This window comes from Lygodium microphyllum, chromosome 3, assembly GCF_053477565.2.
Source record: "Lygodium microphyllum isolate KBCC chromosome 3, Lygodium_microphyllum_v1.1.10, whole genome shotgun sequence".
Classification (NCBI taxonomy): Eukaryota; Viridiplantae; Streptophyta; class Polypodiopsida; order Schizaeales; family Lygodiaceae; genus Lygodium; species Lygodium microphyllum.
The window spans coordinates 13,498,102-13,511,162 of record NC_141137.1 but is presented as its reverse complement, the minus strand read 5'-3'; positions in this window follow the sequence as shown (position 1 = coordinate 13,511,162).

Below are 13,061 nucleotides of genomic sequence, written 5' to 3'. Positions count from 1 at the left end.
CAAGATGAGGTAGGAGAAGGAGAAGATGACGCTCAAAGCATGAAGTACGCACATAATGGGGACAACGTAAATATGGATTACTTGGTTGCTACTAAACATTTAGAGGTGGATATGTGTGTTCGCCGTGGCATTAAGCATTATACTTATCTTTCTTGTATTACCCTTTGTCTTTGCCTTAGTCTATTTTAGTGCATTTATGAGAGTAGACTTTAAAGATCATATGACATGTAATTATTAGAGGTGGCCTAAATATGCACTTTCTTTTATCATTTTGCTAATCATGCCCTCTTGTAGTATGGGATTTTGCCAATACAAATCTATCCTGAGAGTTTGTGCCATGATTTCTATGTTATCTCTCTATCATATTTTAGTAATATTCTCTATTATTTGTCGTTGTAAGTCTCACATCAATCCCATAAAATAGTGCTTGGTCAGTTCCAAGACTCAACCCCAGGAACAGTCACGTTTCTTGACTCTTTTTCTATTTTGAGGAAAGCCACTCAGCTAACTAGGTCTAACCCAACCTTAGGACAGTTTGGTCAAGAAGGCCATTCTCCCACTTCTTGCAGCGTATTTTTAATTATTTTAGTAAGCATGCTACTCACATTGTGAAAACACATAAAAACAAGTTCTTTAATTAATATTGCATTAGTTCTTTAGCATGACATTAAATATAAACACTAAAGCAATCCTTTTTGAAACATTCCAGGCCTTCTAGTGCTCAACTTGTCGGGCTCGTATAGGTTTTCTTCCCTATCTTAAGATCGGGATCAAGATTACAATCTCATACCAATTCTCATCCTCATAAGTGAGAATTCTCCTATACAGGGGACCATACATACCTAAGCAGTATCAGTGGTTGGCCACTCTAGGAGTCTATATACAACTCCGAGTGAAGAGTATCCAAGGCAGCCATAGGGATGGCTTCATGCCTCGATCCTGACAAGCTATTGTTGGAAGCATGGACATTATGAGAATATTATTCCCATAGTTTAATGCGATCACAATCAATTTTCCGATTTTCAAAATCATTCCTTTCTAAGCAAGGATTAAGCTAAACTTCCAAAAAAAAATTAGTGAGTTCAATACCTTCTAATTTAAAAATTTCTACAATTTTCACACATTCATTAAGACTTCAACTCATAAAATTGAGCTTAATATCATGCGTGTGAACGTGCTTTAACATACCATGCATGTGAATGCACTTAAATAGAATAACAAAAGACCTAATTAACTCTTTTCAAAAAAGAAGTATGAAAGGAATAAATTGCACATTTTTACTAGCATTCAAAAGTAAAAACACCACTTACGAAAAATATTGCTTTCCTTGAGATAATTTTTAAGCTACTATGAAAAAATATTCATTTTTAAAACTATTTAATGGCTTAGTTAAATGAAATCTACCCAAAAAATTAATCATTTCGAAAATTTTAAAAGTAATTTATAGTGTAAAATTATACATGTTCCTTATTTTTTAAAACAATTCTAAGTAATTTAATTAATTACTTAACCACCACGAATACTTTTGTGATTATACTAATCTCATTTTTTAGTAGAACTTATTTTACTAAGTCTCTTTTGTATTATTACTTTTTGGGCTTGTTGGTTGTGCATTCTCGAGTAATCTTAATGGGCTTGTTTTCCTTAACCTACATGGCAGTCTTCTAGCTACTTTCTTACCTCTCCTTCTATGTTGCATTTGCTTGACAATTCCTCACATGGTATCCTATTTGGTGACTTTGAGGCTTCTTTCCTTTTGATGCCATGTGGATCAAACACTTTGAGGTACTTTGGGGCTTCTTTCCTTTTATCCTAGAGCATTCAAACCTTCTTCTTAGGTCATAATGTACCATTTGTAGGGGCAAGGACATATAAAATGTTGCCAAGGGCTTCATCTAAGACCTCAACCTATCCATCTAGCCAATCTAATAGCCTTGGAAACATGATCCAAAATAAGCAATCGTGTAGAAGGGTGACCTTTGGTGAGAATTTGGGTGATTATAGTAGCATGTAGACGTAGTTGCCCTTGAAGCAAATGAAAGATGCTAGTATCCAATCCTTTTCCTCTTGTGAGTTAACCAACACAATATAAAAACCCATACCCATAAACTTGAATTGTACTAGCAGTACATGAGCTTCGTATGTTTGTAGGAACCATTAGGTGAATTTGTCCTCACTTGGTATCCTCCTCGTGAAAAACAGGAAGAACTAGCATGTTGAGAAATCTGCCTTCGATTCTTGATCCTTCATAAGGAGAAGGCCACTAGGGTCTTGAGCACCCTTGCTTTGGATTCAACTTTAGCAACTTTCCTCTTCTTCACTGAAGCCCTCGATTTCTTCATGTAGCGCATGCTTGAATTTCTACATTGTTACATCCCCTTGCCTATGCATAAAACATAATATGGTTACTTTGATGTATGAGGAAATACAACATATTGTTGCAGGCATTGCGGACAACAAACTCACTACTTCAAGAAATGAGCATGAGATATAGAAATAACTTCATGAAACCGTGAGAAAATATCACATGATAGTTATCGGGGTTGTTTCTCTCTCATTGAACCAAATGTAGTACTTGCTCATCTTAAGTCTCTGATGGATTTGCAGAATTGTGATTGTTGTAGCTCAATGCTAATTTCTTGATAGTAATCGTAGTTGTCACATTACAATCCCATAGGTTGATACCAACTTTTCACCCATGAGGTATTGAGAGCAATGTACACTACAACTTATAAATCCAGTAATTTCCAGTTTAGACAAAATGCTGCCTCAATTACGTTCAAGGCTATCCTTGCATTAGATTGATCTATAATCTAAGAGGAAAGTTGGAAATTATGAAATGAAAACTACCTAGTGGATGCCGATAAGGTCAAGCACATTGAGAATGAGATATTGAGAGCTCTGATCCTTGATGAGCTTAGCTTGGTCAAAGTCTTTTGATTCTTTGAAACCAAAGACTTGAAAACCCTTATTTTTGTGCATGAGTAGCTAATAAACCAAAATCAATATGTATATTCGCCACTTACAAAAGTTGTAAATCCTAAGTGCATTCGGATGCGACCTCACAACTCTTTCATCCCCAATATAAAAATATCGAGTCGCCTTGATTATCCCCTTTTGGTCATTGATGTAAATAAAAATCCTCCTAGTAAGTATATAGTTGAGCCTACGAAAACCACTCCCAGTCTACCAGCAAAGTAAAAATTTAGGCCAACCAATCCTTTGCAAGCAAAGGAAAAATTTCCAAAAATTGAATAAGATACGAGGCTCAATTTTAACGACTGATACTCTTGTATGATTGTAAGGGGATAATCTTTGTAAAGTTGTAAACATTCTAAGGACTATTGAATGTCTCTAAGCCCAAAAGGAACTTGATACTTAAACATGTAGAAAAAGATATATACCTTCACTTACATTTTGATATTCTGCGCAGGAGGAATTTCTCTTGACATTCCCCCTGGTATAACAGGTAGGTTTGTAGTGTAACCTACCCTTGTGGGAGCATGTTTTTCGATTGATGGACTAGATATGTGTTCCACCCTACAACGACTTCTTTCACACTCGCTAGTGAACATAGTACATGGGTTGGTACAAGACTTCCACCACCAACTATATATGCATGGGTCATATTGGCAACCTCAGGTTAATATTGTCTAACTCTTCACTTTTTACCATGGTCCTCTAAATCCTATAAAGTATCATGAGGGTAAGGCTATGACATGAGAGCAGTGGGTTTATAGTAAGATTTTCCGGGTCATCTAACCAAACCAAATTGTATTTTCTTATAGATCTCATGCCCTTTGGGTATTAGGTGGAGACATTCCCCAATCTCCCTGTTGACTACTTAACCTTGGATATCATGAGCGAGCTGTCTAAATATAACACTATTTCCCTTGAGGAATTCCATGGTTGATCTTGTATGTCTTATTGCTTCTAAGTAAAGCCCCTGTACATAAATAATGGAATAATATAGTTAGCTTTTTTTCTTTATGTATGAGTATTTTGTCTGAAAAAGCATTAAATTTAAATTGACCTATTTTGTTATACATAGATCCAAAGCAAGCCATGGCATAATTACCTCATCTTTTGTACTATGTACCAGTTTTCCTTGCACTAATTGGATAATTCGTGGTAGAAAGACTTTGTGAATATCTTAAGAATCTTTTTTTTCCTCCTAGATATTATTTAGAGAGGCAATGGACTCACACAATGTATACTACTTCATTGATGTTAAAAGGCTAGCCTACCTTCTTGAAACAAATCTTAAAAGAATTCGATGGGGATGGAGGAGCTCAAACTTCTCAAGATATTCTTGATTGAAAAACCAAGAGTCAAAACCATCATAATTGTAAATGATCAAAGTATCTATCAAGATCATTACATTTATGATGATCAAGTGATTGATATCCTAACCCTTAATAGGACGTCTTACTTTAGGCAAAAATGAAACAGTTATATTATCAAGGGATTCCCTGAACAACTGAATCATTATTGAAATTTTAAAGTTCATGAGAAACCCCTTCTATATAAAGAAATACATGTTGCCAAGAAAAATATTTTTTTGTTAAAGCAAGTAAAACCACATGAATTTAACAATGAGGGATTAAAGGTATAAAGTAATGTGAAAACATGGACTGAATAAATGGAAGATTACTTTCTCGAATATGGGATAAGCATAGCCAATAAGGCTATGAACACTCGACTACATCTATTGACTATGTCTCATCGAAGAAGTCTATCTTTGGTGGAAGCAATGGTGCCACGACGAAGCCATTAGTGAGACCTTCCAAACCTAGCAGTAGATTAGAATAGCCATCCAAGGAAAATACATATCCCTAGTATACCAAATCTGAAGATTGACAAATTGAGGCAATAAGGCCTAACCGTGGAGGATTATTACTCTCAATTTGTTTCCCTCCTAAAGTATGCCCCTAAAATGACAATGACTCTCGCCCAACTATGCCTCACAAAAGAAGCTCCTCTCTAGTGGAAGCAATGTAATAAATTAAAATCCTCATGTCTACATGTTTGTTTGTATGGATATAGGCTTGTCATGTTTCATCAAAAGTGAAAGGTGAGAAGGATCGAAGCTTGCACGCGAGAGCTATGGTGGGAGAGCAAGAGCAAGAAAAAGAGAGACAAGAAATGGGAACTCCAACAGTCACAATGTGTGATCGGGCCTTCCTTTATTCAAACTGTCACTAAAAGAATAAAGAATAAAGTGGCAGTGACGGGCGCCTGCCACCTGCAATGTGCAATGGCGGTGATTGTCAGTGTAGTAATACACGGGCGGCTAGGCAGAGGCGCCTTTACCCCCAACAAACTCCCACTTAAAGGCGAATCTGCCCTAGTGAGGAGTGAAAAGAAAAAGAAAAAGACAGTACAACATGTACACATGTACAACAGGATGAGGAAAGACGTCATCTCATCCCACGCCCATCAACCTCTTGAGGAAGGCAAAGCGCTCTGTAGAGAGGCTTTTCGTGAGCAAATCTGCAGGATTCTTGTCAGTCGAGATCTTGGCAAGATCAACAGACTTGTCCTCAACGACCCCACGTATGAAGTGATACCTCACCTCAATGTGTTTCATCTTCGCATGGAAGATTGGATTCTTGGCTAACTAAATAGCACTCATAGAATCCGAATGCAGTGTAGGGATAGCATCAATACCAAGGTCAGCAACCAAGCGACCCAACCAAATAGCCTCCTTGCAAGCCTCAGTGGCTGCAACATACTGGGCCTCTGTAGTAGAAAGGGTCGTGCATTTTTGCACCCTGGACATCCAAGAAACAACACCTCCAACATATGTGAATACATAGCCAGAAGTGGACTTCCTACTATCTGCATGTCCTACATAATCAGAGTTAGTGTACCCCATGACTCCTGTATCCTGGCTGCCATAGCATATGCACATACCTGCAGTGCCCTTCAGGTACCTCATGATACCCTTCACGGCATCCCAATGCTTCTTGCCAGGTGTAGCCATATAGCGTGCCACAATACCAACTGCAAAGGCAATATCTGGACTAGTGGCTAGCATGGCATACATAAGACTGCCCAGTGCGGATGCATAGGGAATCTTGGCCATCTCGGCCCTCTGCTCATCTGTCTGCGGACAATCAACCTGTGATACCTTCACATAAGAAGGCAATGGACAACCAATAGGCTTTATGTCATGCATGCGGAAGCGCTCAAGGACTTTATGAATGTACTCCCTCTGTGACAAGTAGAGGAGTCCTTGATGCCTGTCGCGTCTAATGCGCATACCAAGTATGTGAGCGGCCTGTCCCAGATCTTTCATCTCAAAGCTCTTCTTGAGCTGAGCCTTAAGAGCATCTAGCTCATCATGAGCTTTCCCTACTATCAGCATATCATCCACATAGAGTACCAAAATCAATAAAGAACCATCAGGGGCTTTCTTCTTGTAAAGACACGGATCCATAGCACTCCTGCTATAGCCCTGTGACTGCATAAAGGCATCAAACTTATGATACCACTCCCTGGGTGCTTGTAACAAGCCATAAAGACTTTTCTTCAATTTGCACACTAGGTGCTCCCTGCCAGGTTCTGCAAAGCCCTTAGGCTGCTCCATATAAATCTCATCATGCAAGTCCCTATGTAAGAAAGCCGTCTTGACATCCATTTGGTATAAATCCAAGTCAAGTTGAGCAACCAAAGCCAAGACTAAGCGCAAGGTGGTCATCTTAACCACAAGAGAAAATACCTCATCAAATCCACACCATGCTCCTGCTTAAAACCCTTTGCTACCAATCTAGCCTTGTATGCCGACTTGGGGTGTCCAGGGGTACTTTTCAGCTTGTACACCCACTTGTATGGCAAAGCTTTCTTGCCCATAGGCAAGGAAACCAAATCCCAAGTGTCATTCTTAGGAGTGACTGTTACCCCTGCACATAGCTCATAGCCTCATCATAAGTGAAAGGCTCTCCTGCATCTGTAACCAAGACATAATGCATCGAGGGTTGAAATCTATCAAGTGGACGTCTGTCTCTAGTAGACCGTCTCACGGCAGGCTTTGCTGCCTACCTAGCTACCTGCCCAACACCCTAACCATGAGCATCTGTTGCAGCTGTAGGCTGTTCAACTAGTTGTGCGGGAGCTCTCGGCTCCTCCTAAAATATGACTCTGCGGATCTCAACAACTCTCTTAGGCTGCCTATGCATCTTGTCTTCATGGAAGACTACATCATGACTGCGGATGACTTTCCGCGCCTGAGGATCTAGAGATGGTAACCCATCTCGCCTACATCCCCATAACCAAGGAAAATGCATTTGACACTCTTAGGATCCAGCTTACTTCTCTTGTCCCTGGGCACATGGCAAAATGCCTCACATCCAAAGACACGGAGATGCGCATAAGAGTGAGGTTTTCCAGTCCATACGTCCCCTGCAACCTGGAAATCCAAACCACTAGAAGGTGACTTGTTTATGACATGCATAGCTATACTAACTGCCTCAGCCTAAAAGCTCTGTGGTAGGCCTGCATGGCTAAGTATACTGCGTACACGCTCCTGGATGGTTCTATTCATCCGCTCAACCAAACCATTCTGGGGGGGGGGTGTAGGGGGTAGTCAACTGATGGTTAATACCCCTCTCATCACATAATTGCTCAAAAGCACGTGAGACATACTCACCCCCATTATCTGTCCGTAGGCATTTTAGCCTGTACCCAAACTGGTTCTCAACCAATGCAAGCCATCTCTGAAACATAGCCAAGACATCGGATTTCAGCTTAATGGGATAAGCCCAAACTTTTCGTGAAAAATCATCTATGAATGTAACAAAATACTTTGCACCACCCATAGACTGACAAGGCATGGGCCCATAGACATCCGAATGTACCAATGCCAAGGGCTCACTCATGCGTGGCCTACCAGACTTCTTATGCGTAGACCTAGTCTGCCTGCCATAAAGACAATGCTCACATGAATCAAAACATGCATAATCAAGGGGCGGTGAGTACTACAAACCAGAAAGCATTTTCATTCCCTTCAAAGACATATGGCCCAAATGGGCATGCCAAAGAGATACATGTGGGATAGATCCCATAGACAAAACATGATCAAGGGAAGAAGCAGATACAATCAAGGGATAGAGGCTGCCAGCCTTGGCACCTCTAGCAATCACAAGTCTGCCACGAGTGATCTTTCATGTTGAGTCTCCAAAACATACATGATATCCTACATCATCAAGCTGTCCAGCTGACATGAGACTGCGTGTCAAAGCAGGTGCATGATGTACATTCTGCATAACAAAACTGCTGCCAGTTAACATCACCAATGCCCACAATATCAAGAGAGTTGTCATCACCCAAGCGCACAGAACCCGAAACAGTATGGTTTGAATGAAACCACTCTCGGCAAGGTGCCACATGAAAGGACGCACTTGAGTCTAAGAGCCAATACTATGCATACATAGAGTGTATCTTTGTCATCTGCGAAGCACTTGAAGAAGTTGCTAGTATATAATCATCATCATCAATATCCTCAGGCTGCATAACATTGATCTCTTCAATTTTAACACTGGACTTGGCAGGCATTATGCTGTGATCAGAAGACTTATCCTGCACTTTGTCTTTCCCCTTATCTTTGTGCCTTTCATTGTGCAATTCATGTCATTGTGGCCTAATATGGCCCTTTTTCCCACAATGGTGACAAATAACATTTGTATTTCTACCACGGGATTTACTATGTGACTTCCCATGAGACTTAGACTGAGATTTTTGAGAATCCTGTCCACGGCCATTGCCACTGCCATGCTTTTCATATCCATCATTCCTGCCTCTACCTATCATAGCATGCGACACAGAGAGGCATCCGGTTAACCTCTTCCTGTAGAAGAGCACTCTCAACATCAGATAATTTCAAGGTAGTAGTAGAGGCACATAATGCAGTGCAGAATACATCTCATGACTCATTAAGAGTACCAAGCAAGAAAAGAGGAGTGACATCCTCTGCAAAAGTGATGTCCTCCAAAGTCAAGTTCTTGAGTATAGCATGGAACTGGCTCAAGTGAGCAGCCATAGTCACATTCTCCTTCATGCGCAGATCCATAAGCTGCTTCAGCCAATACATCTGACTCTTTGGACTTTTCTTGTTATAGAGATTCTTGATTTTATCCCACAACTGCCATGCACTATGTTCTTCCTCAAATACATTGTAGTGAACCTGTTCTGTGAGAGATAATACAATAGTGGACTTGCATAACTCATTAAGCTCAAGCCATTCCTCATCTGGCATAGTTGTAGGCGGATGCTCGCTCAACCTCAATGGTTTGATCTACGATTTTTGCACCAGCACCTGCCAAATCCGGCTCTTCTAATGAGAGTAATTTGTACCATCAAGCTTAGTGATATTGAAAATAGCATGATCAGTGGACGAACTCGCCATAATGCAGGCTAGAAGACTATAGACAGTTCAAAACTGCTTGCTGTTTACTGCAGAAAATGACCAAAAGATCACCAAAATTGAGAGAAAATGGCAAGAAAAGTGGAACCAAAGCTGTTGTCCACCAAGTACTAGTGAAAGTACATCATTTCAGAGTGTTTCAGCATGAAAAATCCATGTCAGTCCATACATATATGCTTGCTATAATAAATTACAGATTTCAGTAAATGAGAGCTAACAGTGCTAAAATTGGATCCCAGGTCAATCAGATACTGCCAAGACCAAAGACGGCATCATGCGGGCATAACATAGGTATATGACAGTCGATAAGCATGAATCCAACACCCAAACATGTCATACAAACATCTGCCAATGAGTAGGCACACCCCCCAGTCAACGAGGCAAAGTGTTCCTGCCACTACCAAAACTTAACACAAGTAGGTGTCAGCTCACAAAGAGAGGGACCCAAAGCAAAGAGTTAGCTCATAAGCATCAGAGGAACCAAGACATATGAACCATGCATCATCCTGAAGGGTAAAAGATCCCAAATAGTCTCAAAAGCTCAAAAAGCATAGACCGCCTGCTCAATGGCTGTCAAGTATCCAAAGACACTCCCACTGGCACAAAAGCCATAAATATCAAGCAACAAAGCTTGAACAAAGCATGTACAAGCACCAATGACAAGTGTCCAAGATCAAGCATTAATGGTACATCCCGGACATGTAGGCAGTAGAGCATCTGTATGTAGCATCCATAAGCATGTAAGACATCAAGTACATCCCAAGATACAACTCTGGCAAGCCAATAAATAGCTCAAGTAAGCTCTGGGAATCCAAGGTCAAGCCAATACCGAGCTCCAGTAGCAATAGGCTCCAAACAATGTAACTAGCATGTAGTAATGGCACAGGCTAAGCATGTCAAGACCAGTTAGACATAAGCAACATACATGCCATAAGTACATCCAAGACGGAGCATCCAAATGCTTTGCAAAGAGAGCTCAAGCTCAACCAACGATCCCGAATCAAAACCAAGCTCTATGTCAAGCCCCAAGTGTCAATACATCACCATATATGCTCGAAACATAGCCCGAAAAGCATAGGCATAAGCATACATGAGTAAAATGACTTCAGCCCAACTATGTACAGCAGTGATTTATTGCTCAAAACTGAGAATTTCAGCACCAAAACCAGCTCCAAATGGTTGCCAAACAATAGGCATACATTCCCCTAACATCCGGGTATCAAACGAGACCAATTGGGCATCAAATGACAATGCCAAACAAGATGTAGCATCAAATGTCAGTGTAACACTATCATAAATTGCATGTGGACTGTTATGACAGTCCCAAAACAGTGTTAAATCAGTCCAAATGCTATGCCAACACATCAACCATCAAAACCAAGCATCAAAGCATGTTCATATACCCGAAATGGAGCCTTTCCAAGTGCCAATGGAGGGGGAGAGCTGCTGATGTGACTCTCAATGCTGGAGATGTCACAACTCTATAGAAACAGAATTTGTATCCTTTTTCATTAATTTGTCTATATAATGATTTATTAAATTTATTTCCTTTGCACTAATTAGATATAAAGAAAAGTGCATTGGAGCTGGCCACTGATGAGTGGTCATAGGTTATGGTGGACCCACACGGTGGGTTAGAGAAAAGATAGTTCACACTTCCACCTATATGACCCGATTGGGCGCCTGTGACTAGAACTCACGCATATCAGGGTTAGACTCGCACACAGAAAGGATTGATGCCTTGAAGTGTGGGCTCGATCCACTAGAACAGACAGTTACAATCAACAAGATGGCATGATCATGAAATGCCTGTATAATGTGCATGTGTGGGCTGAAAGCTTGAAATGCACATTTCTTTGCATAGGAAAGTCGCATGAAGATTCGGATACCATTTTTGCGATGTACACGGAAAAAGCTTTCATATGACACCCATATTGGGGGGGTCCCTAAATTTTAGGAGATCCCTAAATTTTAGGGACCCCTAAAATTTAGGAGCCTCGAATTAGCCTAAAAATGCTAGTCCTAAAAAATAGGGATGTCATTCTAAAAATAGTAAGTTCTGTACTCTGACTGTGCTTACTAAATTTGGTTGTTTCTATTCTTGACAGTATTCAACCCAAAAAGGAAGGCCATAGAGAAGAGACAAGTGTCAAGACACTTGTCACACAAGTTTCCAAGTGTCCCACCACTTGTCACATCTCATGACATGTGGCTGGACACTTGTCTTGTGCTACTCCACTTTCCCCTTTTGTACTAGCTCTCCCCTCTCCTATAAATAAGAGCTCGTTTTTCTTCATTGAACATCATTTTTCTTTGCTGTAAAATCATGTACAGCACCCACAGATAGCCAGAAACTGGCCCCATCCATCCCCATCATCATCCCCCACTTCTCCATTATCAAATTCCTCCATATTCCCTATTCTATCACTGTTGTTTTACAAGACAGCAAGCCTGTAAATTCATTACAGCACCTCCTTCTTGAGCTCTTTCTTCCATTTTAGCTACAAGAAGCAAGCTCTATCCATGTACTGCTGATCCACGATGGAGAAAGGTTGAATTCCCCTTTTTCTTCTCTCATACTGTAAAGAAATCAGTTCTTATCATTGCATAATAGATAATGCATGTGTGTTTGTACATCGTTGTATGATCTTGTGAGAGTGAGAATTACTTCTTCTCAATCTCAAGTTGATTGTAACTGAGCTCTTCCCTAAGGGACTTGGGTTGAGCAGAAATACATTCCTTCGGGGGGGGGGGGGGGGGGGGTTGCCCATCTTCAACCCTCAATCTTGTCTCCATTACTTTTACATTTTTATGGCTGTAATTTTGTGAGTAATTTTCATTTTCAGCTTTAAGTGTTCATTCTCTTTTATATTAAATCTCGAAAACAAGCAAATATCATAATTGTTAAGCATACTACGTTGTTCGGGGCGTTTACAGTGGTATCAGAGCTTTGGCTTGGTCCTCACCCCCAACACTGGTAGTGCTTACAACTATAAGTTTGTTTGTTTTCAGCCCTTGCATTGAGTGCTTGAGCATATTTTTTTTCTTTAGTCTCAATGGATCAATCGAGTGCTATCCTTCAAGCCATTCAAAGTCTTAGAGAGGAGAATCAGCAAATTCGTGAGCAACTTCTCAAATTAGAAAAAGTTGAGAATCCCAAAGAATTCAAGGAAAGAAGCCCATCTACTTCAAGGAAACAAAGCCATACCAATGAAAGGAGCCGATCAAGAAGTCCAACTACTTCTAAGAGGCAGTCCCATTCTACTTCAAGACAAAGAAAGAGATCGCGTCGAAGCTCATCCTCTTCTTCAAAGTCATCTGGCGCCTATTCTGATGGATCCTCTTCTAGTAATGAAGAGTCATACCCTTCTCGTGGAAGACCTCATCATCGTCAAAGGCGTCGACATTCTTCACCCTCGTCTCCATCTTCATCCCCATCAAGCACTTCATCATCTTCAACCTCAAGATTTGAGCATGGACGAAGGCATAAGAAGAAGAAGAAGACTAAGTCACTATCTCAACTTGAAAAGAAGATCAAGTTCAGTATGTATGATGGTTCCCGAAATCCTGATCTTCTTCTGAAGTTTATTCGTCAATTTCAAATTTTGTATGGTCGTGACAAGTATAAAGAAGAAGA